Source organism: Rattus norvegicus, chromosome 9, assembly GCF_021556685.1.
Source record: "Rattus norvegicus strain SHRSP/BbbUtx chromosome 9, alternate assembly SHRSP_T2T, whole genome shotgun sequence".
Classification (NCBI taxonomy): domain Eukaryota; kingdom Metazoa; phylum Chordata; class Mammalia; order Rodentia; family Muridae; genus Rattus; species Rattus norvegicus.
In genome coordinates, this window is record NC_141542.1 from 90256815 (window position 1) to 90279946 (window position 23132).

Below are 23132 nucleotides of genomic sequence, written 5' to 3' on the forward strand. Positions count from 1 at the left end.
CATCAGGTGGGAACACGTGGTCACAGGAAGAGACCCGGAAGCTGGAGATGGGTAAAAAAAAGCTGAGCAGACTGAGCACTTGGGGAAGCCAGGGCAGGCTCTACCCCATGAATAGAGGGAAATCTGCCTTTGTAAAGGTCAGATCATGTTTGGTGCTGCTAACTCAGCAAAAGGAGAGATGAGAGAAACTGGGAGGCCACCAAGTTGGCTGCTTCAGCCCCTCGCTGTCTACGGACTTTGTTTTCATCACCTTGAGAGAGAGCCCGAGCTAACTGCTATCACAAGACTCCAGCCTATGTGGACACGCTGTTCAACGTTTAACTAGATGGGGAAAATGGAGAAAAACTAGGTTCTCACGAGAGGAAAAAGCCATAATGGGAGAATTTGGCAGGCCTGTGTGTGTGTGTGTGTGTGTGTGTGTGTGTGTGTGTGTGTGTGTGTGTGTGTGTGCGTGCGTGCGCGCGCGCGCGCGCGCGCGCGCTGCACGTGTGTGTATGTAAATGTAAATGTGGAAGCCCATGGTTGATGTCAGGTGTCTTCCTCTACCACTTCCCACCTTATCTTTGAGATAAGATTTCTCAGTAAACCTCAACCTCCCTGATTCAGAAAGACTGGCCAGTGAGCTCCAAGAACCCTTCTGCTGTTCACCAAGTGCTAGGATCCCAAGTATGCACACCACACCTGTCCTTTCATTTTTTTTAAAGTATTTGTGTTACTGTGGTGCTGGGGATTTGAACCCAGGCAAACAGTTCTCTGTGCTACTTTTTAAAAATTGCATTACAAGGTTGTCCCAACAATTCATACTGTTTTTAAGATTGTTTAAAGTGCAAAGGTCATATCTTTCTCATTTTTCCCGTGTTTGATGTCAAGTAGGATAGGGTGCATTCAAAGGTCCTAAAGACGGCTGTCACAAAAAAACCAAGCACAAGACACCTGGATATTTAGTAAACAGGTATGAGAAAACAATGCCAAGCTCTTGGATTCTTCATTCCAATGCTATTCAATCCTGGCAGCCTCCACCATCTCTTGCTTTGGTTTTCCCAAAGTTTTCATTCCCCAAAGCATTTTAAGAATGAGCAGTCATTCTTAACATTACCTGTTCCTCTTTTTTTCTAAATTAAAAGTGCCAAAAGTGTAGAAAAGCACCCAAGTAGCCATTGATCTCCAGAAATAGGGACTATCCCAACATACTTGCCCCTCACCCTGGTTTTCCAACGAAAGTTCCAAGATGGGTTGGATGGGGCTCAGTCATCTTCGTATTTATTCCATTTCATGCCAAACCAGCTCCTCAGGAGGCCTGGAAAATAAGATTGCAGTCTGGACCTCCGATCTGCGCACTGCCAAGGACTGGTAGGACTTACCCTGCATCCCAACACTGCATCCCTCAAAGGATCTCCTGGGCTTTGGCAGGATGCTTATGCCAAGCATGAATACCATGCAGTCTCAAGGAAGAGGGAGAGTCAAATACTTTATGTTGCTTCTTGTCCTTCTGATTCAGCTCACTCAGTCTGTGGCGGCTACCTGGGAAAACAAAGAAAGGTCTATTCACAGTCTACTTTCTTCTTGAGTACTAGACAAAGATAGATCTACATTTGTCCCATAAGGACCATATTTCCTCTATACCATGATGTATGACAGTGGGGTCAAGATCAAATGTCTGAAAAGTAGGATGAGATAGTGTCTCTGCTTCTATCATTCGTTCGCTCCTGAGAATTCATCTGGAATCTGACTTCTAAGGATTATATTTCTATATTGGCAAATTGAGGGCAGAGACCATATCCCTCACCCAGGGTGAGAAGTCCAATCGAAAGAGGAGTAGCTCAGTTGAATCAGCACTGATATGTATTCTATAAGTGGTTCTTGACTGAGTTTCATGGGGTATTTTTCCATCAACTTTAGGGCACTGAGACACAACTCAATGAGCCCTATACCCTTTGGATCCAAAGTTCACAAATCAGTTATTTCCCATTCCTCTCATTGAATTAGGAAGCAGTATATTTCAGTACATAACTATACATCAAATGAAAAGAAATGTGGAGAGCTATCATTTAAGCACAACCTTATTTCTTGGTTGGGGGCCTAGAATGTACACAGCAAAGTTCCAGATAAACAATTGCATGTCTAGTCTAGAACTTCTCATCCCTGACCAAGGTCACACAGATTGAAGAGAGAATAGCCAGGGTGCATCCCACAAGCACTGAGCAAGAGATTGGATGAGACTCTTGCTCTCTTAGTATGTAAGTGGACAACCTCTGGGCTGTCATGCCTAGAGCCAGCTCCCACCATCCTAAAGACCTCACCACACACTTTTGGGTTTTCATTTTGCTTTGGGGATTCCGATGAAAACCTTATTTTGTGATGGAGCAAAGCTTGTCAAGTAGAGTATCCATTAGACTACTGCTGAGACATGTGAATTAACTAGGTTTATATATGATAGAAGGGGCAGCAGTGTTGAAAAGAGCATCTTCTGTTTACTTCAACCCAACAGGCCTTTCTCCTTTTCTAGCCCAATATCATGTAATAGGATAGAAAAGGTCGGTGTAATGGAGGCAGATAAAGACAGTCTTGCTTCCCATCATAAAAACTTGCTGTTTGCTCATCTCAGCCAAGCCACTTTAGAGAAGATCTGAGGATATCAAACAACTGGGAATAGGCCTAGGCTGTTTCTTTTCAATTGACTAACGTCTTCTTTGTAGCACAGGGCAAATCATTTTCTCTCTGGAATTTTCCATTTGTAAAATTATATTACAGTTCTAAAATTATATTATAGCTAAGAACCAACCTACTGGAGGGCAAGAGATTTCAGCACTTCGGCACCCTGGTATTACATTGTAGTTGCTCAACCTGAGGTCATGACATATGATTCTTTGGTCATGGAGAAAAGTTTGTGCGGCTACGGCTTCGTGCTGTGCCTCCCATTCCGATGCCAGGAAATTGCCTTTCTGTTTTGTATTAACTTTTGTTTATTTATGTTCTGTTGTTCTCTTCTTTGTGAATTATGAAGAGTTGAGGTAAAAGAGAGAGGCTATTGACCCTGAGAGTACAGGAACAGGATTTCAACCCTGTTCTTGAGCACTTAGCTACACCAGATGTGTCTAGTAATAGGTAAGAAATGGATGGTGCCCAGCGATGCACAAGGAAACAGCAAAGCAGTAGGTAACATAGAATTGACAGTATAAGACTGGACCTATAAGAGTCTCACAAACAAACAAAAGACCCAGATGGACGCAGATCCTTACAATTAAGAGCTGGTGCCAGGAAGTGAATTCAGGCACTGTTGGGTCTTCCAGGCCAGAGTTGACCCTACATGGTCTGACAGCCAATTCCGATCTGTTTTCCAGGAATGGGTATTGAAAGCTGGACTGGAGCTGCTATGAAAGCACAGCTGGCAGACCCCCAGACACCCAAGATTTCACCACTGTTCCTGGTATGTTGGCCTGCCTCACCTCTCCCGCTCTTCTGACTATGCCAACCTGTCTACCTTGTCTGAGAGACTTCCACTGTGTTTCTGGGAACTGCTGGCAACTGAGAAGTTCCTCCAGGCCTCTGATCTCCCTCAGTGCAATCTAGCTACAGAAAGGACCTTGTTCCTGCTTATGTCTTAATGGACAGCCCACCCACCGGTCTGCCTGCTGGGAGAAGAGCCAGCCAAGCTGGCACGTTCCCTTCATTCTTCTTCCCCACCTTCCTCTCAACACCAATGCAGCTGAAGCTGAAGCACCACCTGAACTTGGAAAGACCAAGACTATTCTATGTTGAAGCTGCAAGGATTTTGAGCTTTCTGAATATGCTATAGTATGTTTTTGCTAAGTCACATCCCATATTTGTGGTCCCCTTGAATTTCAGTTTCATACAGTGTCCCCATAGACCAGAGTGACTGAGACACTACAATTCTCATCACACATATGCACAATAATATAGGCACACCTCAAGAGATTCACAGATTGACAGTAAACACCATTGAGTTACTTCTCAAGATACATCCTGGAGTCCTTTGCTTTTAAAGGAAACTGCATTGTATCTGTAATTCATGATATAGTATTGTTTTAAAATGGTATTTAAAAAACATACAAAGCTTCAAAGTACAAAAAAAAGGGAAAGAATACAGTATTCTATTATTAACATAGCCTTTATCACCTTTAGGTGTCATCTTTGTGTGTGTGTGTGTGTGATTTTACAAAATTGAGATCTTAGGTTTTACTTTATAAAAATTAAAAGTAATGTTTGCTTGGCTTTTTTTTTAAAAGAAAGGCTATTATGACCATACAGAATTCCTAATAGTTGAAAAATATTTATTTACTGATTCAGATATTAAATATTGAAAGAATTATCCTTGCCGAAAACCTTAAGATGTGACGATTACTTTTTAAGTCTTTTTTAAACTTTAGTATTGAGTGTTAAGAGCACGGCTTGTATTTTTACACTCCATGCTTCAAAAATAAGATCAGACTCACTAGATGTTTCCATTATTCTTTACATCCTGATGTGTTTGTGTGTGTGTGTGTGGTGTGGGTGTGTCTGTGTGTCTGTGTGTCTGTGTGGGTGTGGAATGGGTGTGTCTGTGTCTGTGTCCTTGTCTGTGTATGTGTGTGTCTGTGTATGTGGTGTGGGTGTGTTTGTATATCTGTGTCTGTATGTGTGTGTCTGTGTCTGTGTATGTGGTGTGGGTGTGTCTGTGTATGTATTTGGGGTGTGTGTCTGTGTCTATGTGTGTCTGTATGTTTGTGTCTGTGTATGCAGTGTGGGTTTGTATGTCTGTGCATCTGTGTGTGTGTCTGTGTATGTGTGTGTGTGTGCATGTGATGTGTATGTGTGTGTGTCTGTGTCTGTGTATGTGGTGTGTGTGTGTCTGTGTCTGTGTATGTGGTATGGGTGTGTCTGTGTATGCATTTGGGGTGTGTGTCTGTGTCTGTGTGTGTCTATGTATGTCTGTGTCTGTGTATGTGTGTGTGTGTGTGTGTGTGTGTGTGTGCATGTGATGTGTATGTGTGTATGTATGTATATAGCCTTCTTTCCCTCCAACTAGACCAACTGTCTTGAAAGGGAGACAATTTGGAGAAGCTGAGGGAGATCAATGAGAAGGAAGGGGATCAACCTCCTGGAGAAACCCATCCAAAGGAAAATAATTTATCTTTCTCTTTAACTCCTTTAAGCAGTTGCAGTTTACAAAGTAGCTTAAGTAACTTTAGTAAATAGTAGAGTACTATTTACTAAAGGTCTGTAGTAAATCCATATTCTTACCACAACTTGCTCTATTCCATTGTGACCCTTACTAAGATTCCTGACTTATGCATGTTCTTATAAAGCTGTAGAAAATACTATCCACAAGCAAGCACAATGCATAGAAGCCATGGGATATATTGTGACAGAGCAAGTCCAAGCCTATAGCTCACACCTATGTATTTTAGAATTCTACTTCCTGTACTCTGTAGGATCTTCAAGATTAATAATGGACCCAGAAGCTCAATTTGCTCCATAGAATGGCCAAAATGGCATTGATAGGATCCGAGATTAAGAAGAAATTGTATTATCCCCAAGAGCCATTGGTTCTGGCTGCACTGCTGTTCTAACCCAGTGCTCACATGGCTCCTTCAATATTTCAGGAAGTTCAACCAACAGGCCAAAGCTGCCTGTTAATACCTTTATCTTCAGGGTTAGAGAGCTAACTCAGCCAATGCTTGCTGCCTCAGTATGAGGACATTAATTCATCCCCCATCATCTAAATAGAAAGATGGATATGGGGCTATGCATTTGACAGCTCTATGCTGGAGAAACAGACAGAAGATGGCCTGGGGCTCACTGGACAGCCAGCCTAGACTCATCAGCACCACCAAGCCAGTGAGTGAACCTATCTCAAAAACCAAGGTGAATGGCTCCTAAAGAGCTACAGTGGATGACCTCTGGCCTTTGTAGGTACTCACCCATGTGTACATACAACACACACACTCCTTTAGAATCCTAAACTTCCTAAGCTGCTGTGTGACCCTATTCCAGTGGCACTCTCCTTTCTTTCATGGTGTTTGACTGTCTTGGCCACTCAGCTATCCTTGTCCACCATTTCTCCCTTCCCAGTGTGCTCTGGCATTGTCCTGAACTCTGGCAGCAAGTATCACTCTCTCAAGTACATGCTTGCCTGGCTTTTATCCTGTCTCTTGTGAGATGGGGCTGGGGTGGGGTGGAGATGAGCAAACAAAATCCAGATGTTCTGCAAAAGAGGAGGAAGGCAGAGAGGCCCCAGTTCACTGACACCTTGTGAATGGTCACACTAGCTTTGAGGCCAGGCCCACTGAGTACTTATCTCTCCTCTACTGATTTCTTTACTTCTGAAAGCAGAAAAGAACATAAAGTTGAACTTGTAGCCATGGCACCCTTTTAATGAGTGTCCCCAAATACCAGTGCAGCAGATTCTCTCAGCATTGCATAGCTTGGGATAAGGATCTTTATAGATATCGTTTTCTGTCTTGAGCCAAGGCCTCTTGGTTAATAATTCTGAGTCTGATTTCTGTGTGTGCCTGTGTGCCTGGCTGTTGGTCTCCAAGGCTGAATGGTGGGGAAGCAGGGGGCACGACAAGGAAAGTATGCATTCAGTGTTTGAACATCAGTCTGAACAGCAGCAAAGAGAGGTCTGCAAACAGTGTGTTAGCTGTGACCGGAGTCAGAGAGAGGGAGCATAGCAACAGAGCTCTGGGCAGAACCGAGCAAAGGATGAGCCTATGGTAAATGCTCTGTGCTGTGATCCGGCAGGCACAGAACTGTGGCAGGTCCCTGCAGGCCTTGCAAAGTCACACTCTGAACATCCACAGGCCCTGCCAACCAACAGGACCTGTGAGTCCTGAAGTCTGAGCTTCCTAGTTTGCCATTTTACATCCTGGTTAGAGCTTCCTCTGCCAGTGGACTGCATCTGCATGAGCCCGCATGGCACAGTCTAAATTCTAAATTCTTAGAGACAAGCTCTGAGAAACAGAGTTAACCCGGTTAGATTCACTTAGAGCAAACTGGCCAGAGACTCGGGATTCTACACAGGATATTAATTACTGTGTATGCCTGTTATAAAGAGGGCTTGCTATTTGCTTCATCTTGACTACCTGCTTCACTAGAATCCCCTAGAACAGCCTGAGGAGAAAGAATAAAAGTATAGATCCATTTTCCAGATAAGTAAACTGACTTAAAAATGGGTCCATGGATATGCAATCCACAACTGTCTAGGGATATGTACTTATTAACACACAACTCAGTAGGGTCCATATGGTTGCTAGAGATTGACCTGTAGTGCCATTGTAGGGTGATACAGAGCAATGACAGACGAAGGTTTTATAATACTTTTTTTAAAAAAAAAGAAAGAAAAAGAAATCAATGGTCCCATATTTCCAAAAGAATATGTGGAACCTTGGTAAAGTTGGGCAGCCTTTAATAGAGGTTCTTTTCTACACAGGGTCTCTGCTCAGCCTCAGGGGCTGCATATGCTAATGTAATGGCTGTAGTTTTAAATACTTCAAAACTATGCATTACTTCATTGAAGGCAAGTCCTTTGCAGAGTTAGCCTTTCAGTTTCAGGAAATTAGGAAAGGAAAACCCTATCTCAGTTGAAAAGGGATGCTCCTACACACAACACACAGACACACAGACACACACACACACAACACACAGACACACAACACACAGACACACAGACACACAGACACACACACAGACACACACACACAGACACACACACACAACACACAGACACACAGACACACAGACACACACACAACACACAGACACACAGACACACACACAACACACAGACACACAACACACAGACACACACACACAACACACAGACACACACACACACACAGACACACACACACACACACACACACACACACACACACCTGTAGATCAGACTGCCAGAAAAATGGCCTGGCTGACACGAGAGACTAAAGGAAGCAGTCAGTTGTAGATCAAAGAGATTAAACTCACCTGACTTTATCTCCTCCCGCTTGAATGGATCCAAAAGAACAAGAATTAATAAATAATTAAGTTTAATCTCCAAGTAGGTATAGAACTGGAACTGGAAATATTTGTTGGAGGTCACCAGCAGTGAGGTTAAACAGCCAAACTTGCACAAAATGTGAGCCTCTAGGAAGAGTCCCAGAGAAAGGCACAATCAACACATGACTGCATGCTCAAAGGTGCGTGAGCAGGGAGGGAAGCCTAAGCTCACACCTCCGTATCTTAGAATCTTACTTCCTGTACTCTGTAAGACCTTAGAGATTAACAATGAACCCAGAAGCTCAATTTGCGCCATAGAATGGCCAAAATGGCATTGATAGGGCCCCAGATTAAGAAGAAATTGTATTGCCCCTAAGGGTCATTGGTACTAAAGACCAAACTTCCATCCCAATGGAGACAAATGGGAAGCTTTATAGTACATGTTGCCTTGGTCTATCTTTCTCTTCTTCCCACAGGACATGCTTTCAGATAGTATCTTCATAAAGGAGCAAGAAAAGAAAGAAATTTCTAGCCAATTCAGAGTCATGTAAGACGCACTGTTACCTAGCTACGTGAGATTGGGATACTAATGAACAGTGTCACCTCCTAGCTAGTGCTGCTAGGACTCATGTTAGAGTGGTCAGAGGAAAGACTCAAAGGCAAGAAGAACATTTTCTTTGTGTTTCTGAGTACAATAGGAGTCAATTGGTGAGCATGGTGCTCCATTTGGTTTCATCCTCTGTCAAGGAAATAAGTGTTGGGCATCACAACTGAATGAAGGACCCAGAGTGATAGTTTTTTAGAACTTCTCCTCAAATATCAATACCTCATTAAATGCTGAAATCCTGGTCCAACTACAACAACAATAAAAGCATACACACACACACACACACACACACACACACACATTCATGTGCACACATACACACAGATAAATACAAGTGCACACATATATATGCATTCACACACACATACACATATGTGCACATCCACAAGCACACATGAAATGCTCATTCTTGTGACTTAAGAAGTTGTGGTAGATGATAGAGCACACACGTTTGGAATAGTGCTTGTGGTAAATGGAAAAGTGAATAGGAAGGTGTTTTTATGGGTAAATGCACATGCACACACACAGAATGCAAAAGTGAGCCAGTTGTATAGTCTACGTTTACGTCTTTGGGCCATTACCTGAGTTTTAAGACCATGAAGAGCCTCAGTCCACACAGAGTGGGCAGTTAATAGACTTAACTTCCATCTTCCTAGGCATGGGGAATGGCCCTGTAATTCTTTGCTGCAATCAAATATAAATGAATGCCTAAACAGGTTATAAGCCAGCGAGGCTTGCTTTATTGGTCTGGTCCAGTGGTCTGACATGCTTTGCTAATTGGAGCAGTTCTGCTAATGGTGAGGGTGGAGGCAGTGCCCCAGGTATGGTGGGGCCGGGATGGTGAAAAGTACTATTTAGTCCTGCTTCTCTGACCTTGGCAGCTGTGGCGGCCTGTCTCCCTTCCCTCTGACCCACTGGTTGTCCTAAACTGAACTCTGCTTAGCCCCATCCTACTGCCTGATGCTCACCCACTCCCTGCAGAGCCAGCCCGCCCCTTGCTGGCTAGGTCTTCCCTGCCTTATTTGGTTTAAATTACTTCTTTGAACTTTGGTCTCATTATTTTTGGATCGTCCTTTGGTCTGGAAGATTTTCTTTCCACGGGTTCCTTCTGTTCTCCTTTCTTTTCACTCCTTCGGATGCGCCTCCCAAGGCCTCCTTTTACAGTTTCTTTTGGGTGGTTTTTTATTACCTCCATGCATCTAATCTGAGTAGCAAGAAGCTCCAAGAGCCTTGTCATCTGCCCTGCTGGATTCCTGCCTGTTTGGTTGGTAGGAGAGTGTCTCAGTTGAAAGCCCTGCTTTCCCAGCCACCCATGACCCTCCTCACAGAATGCCTTTCCCCCTCTCCAACATAATATGAGAAACCAAGACCAGCTGCCATCCCTGGCTGCCCTATCCCACTGCTCCCCACTCTCAGGAGAAAACCATAGATCAGAAACTGCATGGTCCTTCTTCTCCCTTGATGGCAAGAATTTGATTTGGTAGTTGAATGGATTTGAATGCCCTGGGCTTCAAGTAACAGGAAACTTAAGCATCTGAACTGAGTTAACCAATTAAGAAAGCAGATTATCCCTAGAACAAAAGTCCTGGGGTAGAGCAACTCCAGGCATGATCAGCTCAGAGCCCACTAAGATCAACAGATCCCATGTTCTTTTTTGTCTGTCAACTCACTCTCTGTGGGCTAGTTCACCTACTGGCATAAAAATAGCTACCACAGTCTTACTTACTGGTTGTTAATGTTTGTTCTGTGCCAAGTTCACACACGGAAGCAGTGGGTGATGATATTAAGCAATAGAGGGATAGAGAGGTGGCTGAGCCATTGAAGGCTAAGGCTCACAACCAAGAGTTCAGGGGATGGAGGTCTGCGAATTCAATAGGTCATGAATAGAAGATCCTTATTAAATGAGTCCCGGGTGCGACCTGGCCCTGCTTCCGTGTGAGGAGGCAGTGAGAGGGAACTATGTAAAAACACAAGGTGTTGTCAAATCCAAATCCGCAGTGTAGACCGGCAGGACCTAGATTTCTAATTATACAGAAGGGATGTGAAGATAATCTGTCAGAGAATTCTTTTATTATTATTATTATTATTATTATTATTATTATTATTATTAACTTGAGTATTTCTTATTTACATTTCGAGTGTTGTTCCCTTTCCTGGTTTCCGGGTAAACATCCCCCTAAAACCTCCCCCTCCCCTTCCTTATGGGTGTTCCCCTCCCCATCCTCCCCCCATTGCCGCCTTCCCCCCAACAATCACGTTCACTGGGGTTCAGTCTTAGCAGGACCCAGGGCTTCCCCTTCCACTGGTGATCTTACTAGGATATTCATTGCTACCTATGGGGTCAGAGTCCAGGGTCAGTCCATGTATAGTCTCTAGGTAGTGGCTTAGTCCCTGGAAGCTCTGGTTGCTTGACATTGTTGTTCATATGGGGTCTCGAGCCCCTTCAAGCTCTTCCAGTTCTTTCTCTGATTCCTTCAACGGGGGTCCTGTTCTCAGTTCAGTGGTTTGCTGCTGGCATTCGCCTCTGTATTTGCTGTATTCTGGCTGTGTCTCTCAGGAGCGATCTACATCCGGCTCCTGTCGGCCTGCACTTCTTTGCTTCATCCACCTTGTCTAATTGGGTGGCTGTACATGTAGGGGCCACATGTGGGGCAGGCCTGTCAGAGAATTCTTAAGTAGAGAGTCTGTGATTTTTTTTTTAAAACTGTCTTTAGGCCTTCACCTGAATTAATACAAGGGTTCTGTGCATGGTAAATATCCATAGTGTTATGTACAAAAATGTATCTTCGTTTTGGACTCAGAATCATTAATTTAAGTAGCTTAAAATTTCAAGTTGACTATTTCTTTAGTACTATCCAAATAGTAACTTAATTATATGACCAGGGAGAACAATCCGCTTTGGTTAAAATATTCATTTTAATCCCAAATATCCATGCAGAATTTTTCAGGGTGAAATCTGACCAGATGTTACTCACCGCAGGCCTGATCAATCTGACATATAACTGATCTCCACATCTACCTCTTTATTTACTACTTGACTCTATGCCTTAAAAATGTATTCTACTTGGTATGTGATTTTTCCCCCTAATAGCCGTATTTTAGTGCCACAATTTCTTTTATTGCTGTTACTTTTATGTGGGTTTCATTTTTTGTTCCTTTACACCATCATTCCTTGTATCATTTAATTAACAGTAATCCTAATCAAATCCAAATCAGTTTCAAGTTGTTCTATCATTTTAATTTCATCTGAGGTAAAGTTTGTCCCCATTAAAAATTTTTTCACTAGATGTCTGGCTTGTTAATATTCTCCAAGTGTTTCAGAATTTTGCTTTTCATGCCCCACTTTATGTGACTTGATCTTAGATTAAATGAGACAAGCTTGGAATTTCCATCCTGTGATATGAGGAATATCACACATTCAGTGTCTAAGGCAGCAGGCATCTTAACCGGGGGCATTGCTCCAGAACTGAGTTCTGCCTTCTTCCCCTCTCCTAGACATCAGTTTTCTTTTTCTTTTTTTTTTATAGATTTTTAAATGATTTTGTTTATTTAATGCATGTGAGTACACTGTAGATACACTAGAAGAAGGCATTAGAGCCCACTACAGATGGTTGTGAGCCACCATGTGGTTGCTGGCAATTGAACTCAGGACCTCTGGAAGCACAGTCAGTGCTCTTAACCGCTGAGTCATCTTTCCAGCCCCCGGCATCAGTTTTCTAATAACCAGGGATGTAGGTTGTAGCATCATCCCTTGGCCTGTTCATGACTTGATAGGTATGGTTCGGCTCCACCCATTTACAAAGGCAGAGTTGATTGAGCCCACTACTCTCTCTGCTTGCTTTTCCACCTATGGTTCTGTTGTGTTTGAGATTCAGCCACATCTGCATGTCCAGTCTTCTCTTGGTTGCTACAGTATTTCAGAAGCAGAAAAAAAAAATCTCAGGATAAGAACTAATAACACGAAACTCCCCTATTTCCACAAAAATGTTGTATTTTTTTTTCTAATGTGTTGGCTCAATATTCTTGACATTCTCTGGAGCCTTGAGATGAAACCACAATCTTTAATTGTCCCTCATTTCCCTTCAGGTCCCCAGTAAGAAGCAGATGACACACTTAGGTGCGGGGGAGAAGAGTTTAACAATAGGAGGGGCTTGCCAGGATGTGGACTGGGTCAAGGGAAATCAGAAAAGCATGGTGTCGCAAGACTAACAAGAGTGGGGATCCCTTAATACCCCTAGGACCAAAGAAACAGCTAGAAAGAAAACAAGGAACAGAACTGTAGAGCACTCCATCTGTGCTGCAGGATCCCAGCATTTGACAAAACAACATGGCACACGGCTGAGCCCCAAACTGGGAAAGGAGAGGAGGAAGGCATCCAGAACTCCCCCCGCCCCCGTCCTCACCAACCCCTATGAGCCAAACCCAACTGGAAGCTAGGGACCACTCAGCACAATCAAGAAATGTCAGCCTGCCAGGAAAGTAGAAGGCAACAGTGGACCTCAGTAGAAGAAGACCCAGAGCATGGACATGCCAAGTCAGGCTCCTTCCGTCTTGAAACATACGCAGAAGCTATCCTCCCTTCTCACTCCGTGTCTCCTTAGCTGATAACTTCCTGCCGTTTTTGTTTTTGAGGTACATATTTCTTGCCGACATCGTCTGGATATACCTACTGTCCACTCTTCATTCTCATGTACGCTCTAGGCATTTGCTGTCTAGTTTCTGGTTTTACAACCTTCCTGGAAGTTCTCCCCGAGAAGTGACAGACTTCCTGATACGTACAAGCCCAGCACAAGCTTTCGGATCCTTAGGAGCCTTGCCAAGGCACAGGCACTTGTTTTCTTACTCCCAGTGCCTGAGACGGCACAGCCAGTATTGCAGAGGACCAGTTCCCCGGGTTGAAGACACAACATCATGTGCTGACCCCGTTCTTACACGCTTTCCATGATGGTTGGTCATCAAGCTCCGCAAAGTTCCTCCATTCAGAATTGGAGGCACTAAAATAATCTGGAAGGAATGGAATTTTCCACAACAAAGATATCTAAAAAAAGATATCAAAGGATCTCTTTTAAAGATGCTTAAACCTTAGCCTTCCATGCACACCCTTGACACGACCACTTCACCCAAGACCACTGCCCCTTCCCTATAAAGCCTTAGTGTACAGCAGCAGTGAGTGATATCAGCTGTCAGCATTTCATTCAGCAGGACAAACAGTAGAACCTGGGGACCCAAGCAGAGACAGTTCTCTCCATGAAGCCGGTCCTGGCAGGCTGTGATCCCACACAGAGAGGTAGGTGGAAGAGGAAAAAGTGCTGACGATTGAACAGGCAGGTGGAATTCAAAGGCTTTTTTTTCCAAATTAAATTAGGTTTTCTCTGCCAGGGCTTCTGGGCCCCAATACAGCAAGAAGTCAAACACCGACATTCATCTTTTTGCAAATGGGAACCACTTTCCTTCATTGGAGCACAGTCAGGATGTAGCTGAATGGCCCAGTGGAAAAAGCTGACTCTGGCTGCACCTCCCCACATAAGCCTTTGCCTCTAGATCCCCTTGAATTCCCTCTCCAAGAGGGCTTGAAAACTATGCAAGGCTTCAGGCCGTCCAAGGAATGCAGCCGGGCTTAGCCATTCATTTCCAAGGCTCAAAAACCACCAGAGCAGGAAAAGTAGACAGTACTGGGCAGGACCATCTCCGGTGAGGTTTGGAAACAGGAGTTAGCCCTGGCTGAGCAGGCTGAATTGATGTGGTCTGGCCTAGGGGCCAGGAATGGACAGAATGACCGTCATAGCTCTCAGCCAGCCCTGGTGGGTCGATGAAGTTTGATTCATTCTCAGGCTCTACCCAAGCAATTCTGAAATATTCCTAGACAGTTGCCAGGAGAGTCAGTGGTGGGTGAAACAAAGACCCAAGAGCCAAGACTCCGACCTGCCAAGTCATTTCTTTCCACCACCTTGCTGTGTTTTCCTTTACGTCTGCTTCTCTAATAAACTGTAAGACCCCTGAGGGCAGAGGCTCTTTCTCCTCTGCTCTGCCACCTCCTGTTCCCTCAGCCACGCTGTGCAGCAGAAGGGGTTTGGAGGTCATTTCTCTGAGTTGTAACCGTGTTAGCCGCCTGGCTATGGAAAGGAGGCACAGAAGTCAGAGTGGGGAGGGGGCAACTGGGAATTAGTACAGGGCCATGATACTTCAATAAGGCCTTTCAATTTCTACTCTACGTGCATGCCCCAGAAAGGGAAAAGAAACTATTTAAACAAAGAATAGGAACTGGAAAGATGGCTCAGTAGTTAGGAACGCCTGTAGTTCTTACACAAAGTACTCAAGTTAGCTTCCCAAAACCCACATAGAGACTCACAACTGGAATTACAACTCCAGTTCCACGGGATCCAATGCCCTCTTCTGACCTCTACGGGTACCAGGCACACTACACATGTGGTGTGCATACACACGTGCAGGCAAAATATTAACACGTAAAATAAAATTTTAAAATCTAAGCAAATAAACAAAATATAGACACCCTCTTTTTCCCATTTTTCACCAAATGGGAAGTTTAGAGGGAGGCTCAAAAACATGATGCCTAATCATATCTGGACATGTTAGGTTCTCCTAAAGGTGGGTTCGTGCAGACAGTCAGACAGACAGACAGACAGTATGTCAGAGGATGACTGGAATAAGTCTGGTAGAAAAAAAAACCCAGAATATTCCCTTACAGGAAAAGCTTTGAGTAATTATTGGTGGGTGCAGAGGAATTTTGGAACAAAGAGAGACAGGTACAGGTCTTTACAGGTGGCCTCAAGGATTGAATGCAGGGGGCAGGGCTGAGACATGTGGAAAAGGATCTGGGAAACATTTATGAGAACTAGCAAATAACAGGAAGTGGGCACAGGAAGTGGGGATATGGCTAAGATGGGGGGTGTGGCAGGGAGCCTTGAAATTTAACATGTGCAGATGAGAACAAATACATTCGAGTGGGACAAAAGATCCAAACTGGAAACCCACCCCAACATTTATAAAAACATGAAATAAGTCACCCTCTCTCTTGGCTCTCCAGGAGACTCTTGACCCTCTCTGATGCCTCTGGAATTCCAGGGCTGAGAGATCAGAAAAAGAGAAATACTCACCCAGGAACTCAGAAGGCAGGACTAGGGGATTAGCAGGCAGGCATGAACCTCTCACTAAGTGACTCAGGAGGAAGGCAGCCACTCTGCTTTGGAGTGGATATAAAGGAGCCCGATTTAGCAGTAATGGAATAAACTCACTGTTGGATCAAGAATGTGGGATAGACCTTGGCGAGTGCCACAAAGGTCAGTCATTGGGTGGCTCTCCTTCATTATCCTGGGCATATGAACCTGGGAGCCAATGGGAAGGCTTATTCATGCTGTTTTATATTCTCCGTCCTCACAAGACAGAGACCAAACAAAGGCCCATCTTCAAGCCACCTCTGTTCAACACGTGATTTTTCAATGTCTATTTCAAGCCAGGTATGGATTTCATGAGTGCCCACAAAATTGAATGTTTCTGCTCTAGAAGAGATATCTGACTTCTAGTGAGAAAAACACGGAAACTAATCCAACAAACATACAAATGTGATTGCTTAGTTAGTGCCCGATACCATTGGAAGGTCAAGCCATATTCAAGCCATGCTGGAAATGAAGGCATGTGCCTGGGTGGCAAATCCCACGGGGCCTCGCAGAGGAGCTGGGGTGTGCAGTGAGGCCAGAACGGGAACAAGGGAAAGTACATCCTGAGATTTGATCTGCTGCTGAGGTTTAAGAAAAGGGAATTGGGGTTGGGGATTTAGCTCAGCCGTAGAGCACTTGCCTAGCAAGCGCAAGGCCCTGGGTTCGATCCCCAGCTCCGGAAAAAAAAAAGAAAAGAAAAAGAAAAGGGAATTAAAGTATTTGGTGCTCAGAGTGAAGACTGTGACTACCATGCTTTGTGCTGAGATAAAAAACGGAGATAAGGAAAGCAACTGCTGAGGGTTTCAATGGGACTCAACAGAGGCCAATATTAAGGAGGCACACAAAGAGGGCTGGGCGGCCTTGAGCGGCGATGATTCCTGTGTGTGCCTCTTGTAGCTAATTAGCATGCATTCATGAGTGTGCTGCCAACAGCTCCAGTCTGAATGATGCTCTGGGCCAATGAGCAGAGGCTGAATCTGTCTCCAGGCAAGCAATTTAGAGAAGCAAACAGAAAAACTCCAGGAGCAGGTGCCGAGGGCTGCACAGCTCTCCCAGGCAGTGAGGGCTGCCCCTGTTTTCAGAGTCTGTGTCTGTACAAGATGATCAGAGCCTGGGGGGGACCGTGAGCCCATGGGATCAGAGCCAGTGTGCATCCTCTGTGGTCACAGTGGTTCTTTCTCCCACCTCTACCTTTTGTTATTATTTCAGATCAAAGAGATAGAAAGGTTCTCATACTGGGCTCGTTTTTGAGGTGCCTGCCCCAGTGATTGCCCTATTACTTTCCGTCTGTGAAACTGTGGATTTTATTTTCCCCATTACAGGAGAAGTATGGGGTAAGATCAGCCAGAGCATGACAATGCAGGTAATCAAACTGGAATGCTATTGAATCTGCAGATAACTGTAATGTGGTTGTTTTAATAATATCAATTTTTCTAATCTATGGACACAGGGTATCTCTCCATTTACTATGTCCTCTTGGTGCACTTTGTAATTTTCACTGTAGAGATATTTCACTTCCTTGGTTAATTTCATTCTATGGCTCTCGTGAATATATTCCTTAATTTCTTTTGTAGAAAACTTACCATTGATGCATGAAGATATGACTGTTTTACGCATGTTGATTTCATATCCTGTAGCTTTACATGATGGCCTAATCACCTAGTTATAGTAAAGAATGAGAAGCTGTCATTTGTGGGGACATGGATGAAGCTGGAGGTTCTTACAATGAACTGAAGTTAGTCAGGTTCAGAAAGACAATGTTCACTCATTTGTGGAAACTAGTGGAGTCAGCCTTGTTACTGGAGTAGTATAGAATAGAGGAGAACAACAGACTCTAGAGCAGGAAGGTGTGGGAGGGGGAAGAGAGAAATTGAGTCAAGAGCAGTAGACTGGGGATAGGGAGCTTCTGGTCCTTCTTGAACAATGAGGTCACAATAGATCCAGACAATATAGATATATATCAGAATTACTAAAATTGTCTGAGATTCTTGACATACAAAATTTGCCAATGAAGAGATGGAAATGCTTATAACCCTGTTTTGATTATAAGTATATACATATATATAGATATATATTAATAATACATATATGCATACTAATAATATACAGTATATATGCTGTATAAAGATATAAAACATTTCATTTTGATAAGATACAATACAAAATAAAATAAAGGATAAAATTTAATTGGTCAAATGGACCATGGAGTTCTGGTATACGCTTAATCAATTATTTGGCCACAAGTTACTAAAACTGTAGCAAACAGTACTTTAAGTGAAAATGTTATTTTCTCTTATACGGATAAACTAAAATGTTGTAACTCATGGTCTATGCTGAGTTTAAAAGAAATGAGAATAGATGACTATGGGGACATTGGCTTGAAGGATAAGAAAATGACTACACCAGGTGTTTCTATTGCAAACAAGGGAGGAAGAGCTGAGGAAAGAACTGTCATTGTCCAGGGGATTATGAGGACTTTGGGAAGCACTAAACACACCTTGAGTGTGACCCCGAGGCTGTCAAGGGTTATGAGGACCTTGGGGAGCAGGAATACACCTTCAGTGTGACCCCGAGGCTGTGGAAGTAGAGCAAGGAAAATAATGACTGTACTTTGGTCCTTTCTCAGCATCCCCTAGAGGCTCCCACCTCCTCCTTCTTTACCAGATACATCTCAACTAGAATGCTAGAAGAGAAGAAACAGAAGTGGTGAGAGCAGGGCAGCATGGCCTTCAGGAACATTGTGCCTCAGGTGGGAGAGCCAGGAAAGAAAAGGAGCCAGAGGATGGAAGGCAAAGGAAGATATGGCAAGCAGGCAGAAATAGAGAGTGAGGCCTAGGAGAGCATGCCCATGTCTACCGAGGACTTGCAAACCACCCAGGGCTGCCCCTCCCCTTCCCAGAGTCTTCCTGACCCTGATGACCATTGTCATTTTGCTCATTAGAAGCTCTTGGATGCCAGTCTCCTGTGGTAAATTTAATTCATTCCTCCTTTCTGTTTTTCTCTCTGTTGACTGTCATTATTGAATGTCACCACTATTATCAAATTCAAGAGGTTTCTGGATAGGGCAGTTTTGCTCTTGCCTTGAAGTGTTCCTAAAATATAGGTACATACAACATAATTTTTCATAAATCCATATAATCTTTATACAGACTAGGCAAAAATCTTCACTATGTGTTCATTCCATTGATTTTCAACAAGACAAATTTCTGCCACATGTAGGTACCTAATACTCTCTTCTTGCATGTAAACATGAGCAGCAGGAGAATTTGTAGTGCACTCCAGAGTGACACAGGCAGCATCCTTTCCTAGCCACCAACAGCCTGCCAGAGGCCAGCTGTATTGACCCTTTCATGCTCAAGTAAAATTTCTGTCCACCTGAGGTTAGGAGGTTAGCTCTGCCCCCATTCCTGACCCCATGACCATAACTTATTGAACTTGTGTATCCATAGACATCATAGTCAGCATCCACGAATGCTAAAGTTCTGGCATACTGCTTTCCTGGTGGCCCAGAAGACAACCACAAATGCTTCGTAGAGTCTGAATGGTTATAGGATCTCCCAAATGTCAGCTCTGTGTTTCTTCTCCAAGCCCCTCCTCTCTGCCAATTGCTAGTTTGTTTGTTTGTTTGTTTGTTTGTTTGTTTGTTTCCACAAGCATATCACCAATGACTCATTGGACTGCAAGGGGACATGGGGAGGAGGGAGCTATGAAAGTGTCCCAGGTCACCAGTGACTGGGCAATTCAGGAAGGAAGCCAGGCAAATATTCCTTATTATCTCCCCAGCTGTTCCTACTCCTCCTTTTCTTCATGAAACACAGTGGACTTGAGGTAAAACATCTGTTTGACTTTGAACAGGCTTCTTTTGTCTTTCTTTTTTATTCTCCTCCATTTTAATTCTCACTGCGCCATAAGGAAGCTTGTTCCTTCACATCCCCAGGGGTAATGAAACCACAGTCTCCTTGAAGGACAGTCTCAAGTTTGTATGTTAGAATGGGTGATTCCCTGTTGACAACCAAGGCACAGCCCCCTTGAGGAATGGACACTATCTGGCTTACAGACTATATGAAGGCCTTGTGTCCCTCTTCTTCCCACTGGATACCGTGTATCTGAACAGAGGTCAGAGCATTCAGTGCCTATCTACTTCATACATCCAACCCTTCCTCCCTGAGAGTGAAGACCATTGATAAGACCTCTACCAGTTAGGGAGACACAACAATCACCAAGACATGCATGGCCCTCTTAAAGCTTACACTACAAAGTGAGAGACAATACAGGAACTAATCAATAGCTAAAGTCACAACTTGTAATAAGTCAGCAAACTAAGGGTTCATGAAAGGTTATGATGAGAAGTCACAGAAGAGTATATAAGATCAAAGGGACATTCTGTCAAAAAGATATTTAAATTGAGAAATTAACCATGGCAGGTGGGTAGCTACTAAAGGAATGGGAAGAGGAAGGTACTGGGCAGCAAACATGTTTATGTCTTCAAGCAAAAGAAAAGAGGCTGTTTTGTTTTAAGATTTTCATAAATTTTTTTTAGCTTACATGTAACATAAAACTGGTGTTTACTGAGCAAGGTACAAGATGAAAGTAGACAGAATTGAGAAAGAATGACAAAGGTCAACAAGACCATGCAAGTCCTAGAGCCTGGAGAGGAAGTTTGTATTCCCAGGGCATTGGGAGGCTAGGTACTGAAGAGAAAGGTACCATAGGAAGGCCTTGAGATACCTTGAGATAAAGCTTAGAGCTATACTAGACTGACTCAGAGATTTAGTTCATTCTCATGCCATCCCCATGCCCAGTCTCTGCACCAACAGGGAATGAAAATCATATTTAATAATAACCACCATCCCTCTGATAGGGCCCACACAAAGAGACACAGTTCACTTGGTAATCTCTGAGCAACTGGAAATTTTGATCAATGGTCAATATTTAGCCCAAATGAAACTCTTGAATTATTGTGAGAAATCACGAAGACCAAGCCTCTCCCTGTCCCCCATGACTATGAATAATCTCAGCCTTTATGGGACACTCAGGCTTTCTTAGACCAGAGCTTGTTTGTCAGATGTTCAAACTCTGCACAATTAAAAAATGATAATAGCCATGTTCTTACTCCTCTTGGGGATGAAAACTCATGCATACCCAGATTCACAAAGATAATGTGACTTCTCCACATCTCTATAACTGGTATGATTCTCTCCAGATGTCCACATGTACTGGACGAGGAAAAACTGATATGATTCTATCATACAATTTCAGCTAAATGCAACAAATGATGTCTATAGATGCTCATGTTTTCATACCTCATCACTCCGCTACTCTTTCTGTTGTTGGTATGGTTTCTAGTCACATGAGGATAGCTTCCAACGTCCTCTGCACAGTGTGGGGAGAGGAGACCCTTCCATGCTCACAGTGCCCTCTATTCAGTACTATAGGTTAGGACCTTTATGAAATACATCTTTCCTGGCAACTCTCCTAATATTGGCTATTTTAACTGATAGAACCCATGAGATTTTTTTTGTATTGTCTGGCATCCCATCCCATGTATGACACAGCTTACCCAGACTCCTGTGGTCACTATATTCAGAGCTGACTGAGTCTTCTGATAATCCCATGGCTACTGAGACTTCATTAGCCTTACCCAGAAGTCTACTCATACTACCTCAGGGAGGTCCTGTTCAGCATTTTAGCCAACTCACAGAAATCTTGACCTCTTTGAGGGAACACTCATTCTTCCTTCTCCCAGTTCTGGGGCTTATCATCAGCAGGCTGTTCCTCAGATGACCTCCTCTAAGAGGGAGAGAAACAGTCCAGAGGCTTTTAACTCCAGTATCTGGAAATGTGGTGTTTAATTGCTTATTCCCACATTCTGCCCCAACTCCCACTCAACCTTTTCTTCTTCCTTAGTCTTCATCTCTTTCCCCACAATACCCTAGAGTACATAGGTGTCTTTTGTGATGGTTGTATCCTGCTACATTCTCTACTCATCTCAGAGATAACATAGGACTCTTCTGCGTTCTTCCCTTTATATCATATCTTGTGGCAAAATTTTGAACAGTTAAGGGAGTGTACAAGGAACATCTATTCATGCTAACCTTTGAAGTGTTTCTTTTAAATGACAGTACCAGACATCCACCTTTTCTCTCAGATCCAAATACATAGTGAGGTCTGAAATAAACAATATTCTGTTTATGGGTTCTGAGTAGTCATAAAATCTGTTGACAAGGCTTTATGGCCACTGAAGTAGTCCATAAATGCTACAAACTTTTAAATTCTAAAGGGATGGTGATACTGGAAGGTGAGACGGGTAAAGGGAAATGATTGGACAATAAGTCCATTCTTAAATACTGGGGTACCATGGTATATCCTATGTCCAAAGTGTTTTCAGTGACAAAACTGAATTTAATATATTCATTGAAGTAATAAATAGATCTAATGAATGGGATACCAAGAATAATCCTGACTATAAGTAGTACCTGCATAAATAGTGTCAGAAGATGCTGTTTCAGGTTTGAAATTTTTAAATGAAGGCAAAGTATTTTTAAATAGTCATAAAGATACCCACAGAAGCTCTAAAAATGGAAATAGCCCTAGGTGTTTACCTCTGAGGAAAGGGGCTGATATGGGGAGAATTCTTTTCACTTTGTACATTTCTATACATATATTTCTTTCTCTATGAGAAAGCCTTCATAGAGAAGTCTACAGTTGATGTGAGTCCCAAAGACTAAAGAGTATTTCACAGGAGACAGGAAGTGGGGATTGGATACATGAGAGTGAGGGCATCTATGACACACAGGGCCACTTGTGAAAATGGAACCCACAGCAGTGGCCAGAACAAGAAGAACAGAGCTCCTATAGAAGCATTCAGGCTCAGAACAGAGTCACTGGGTGTGCTGTTAAGAGACAGATCCTGTAAAGAGACTCAGCTGGGTATGTGTGCTTAAACAACCTGGAGACAAGTATACCAGTATGAAGATGGTGAGAACTACAGATAGGAAGATCCAGGCCTGTGGCAGATCTCTGCCCACTTCTATCTAAAGAAGAACTCAGATTTGGAGTTACAGATAGCATCACCGAGAACTCCATACAAACAAGTTGATCTCAAGACCAAGAGATGAAAATCTGCAGTAACCAAGGGCTAGAGCTCAAGTGCTGTAGGGCGTACATCAACCATTCTTAGATATAACAATAGAAAACCAAGAGGACATAGAGAGTGGAAGAAAAGGCTCTGAAGACCAAGGAGATAGAAAGGAGAGAAACTAATGAAGACTGGGATATCAACATATATGCAAGGAAAGTGTTCAAACAATAATAAGCATAAGGAAAGATTGTATGTCTAGGTCCCATGGCTCACAAAGATGTGGTACAGCACT

The 23132-nt window shown here is 43.4% G+C and overlaps 1 long non-coding RNA gene across 1 annotated transcript in view; it reads left to right on the forward strand.

The window, feature by feature from the left end:
• The first annotated feature begins 16800 nt into the window (after positions 1–16800).
• Positions 16801–23132, forward strand: part of LOC148003790 (uncharacterized) — a 50965-nt gene continuing 44633 nt past the window's right edge. Inside the window, exon 1 of the long non-coding RNA XR_015629644.1 lies at positions 16801–17122. This is a non-coding gene — a long non-coding RNA (uncharacterized LOC148003790). The remainder of the gene's footprint in view (positions 17123–23132) is intronic.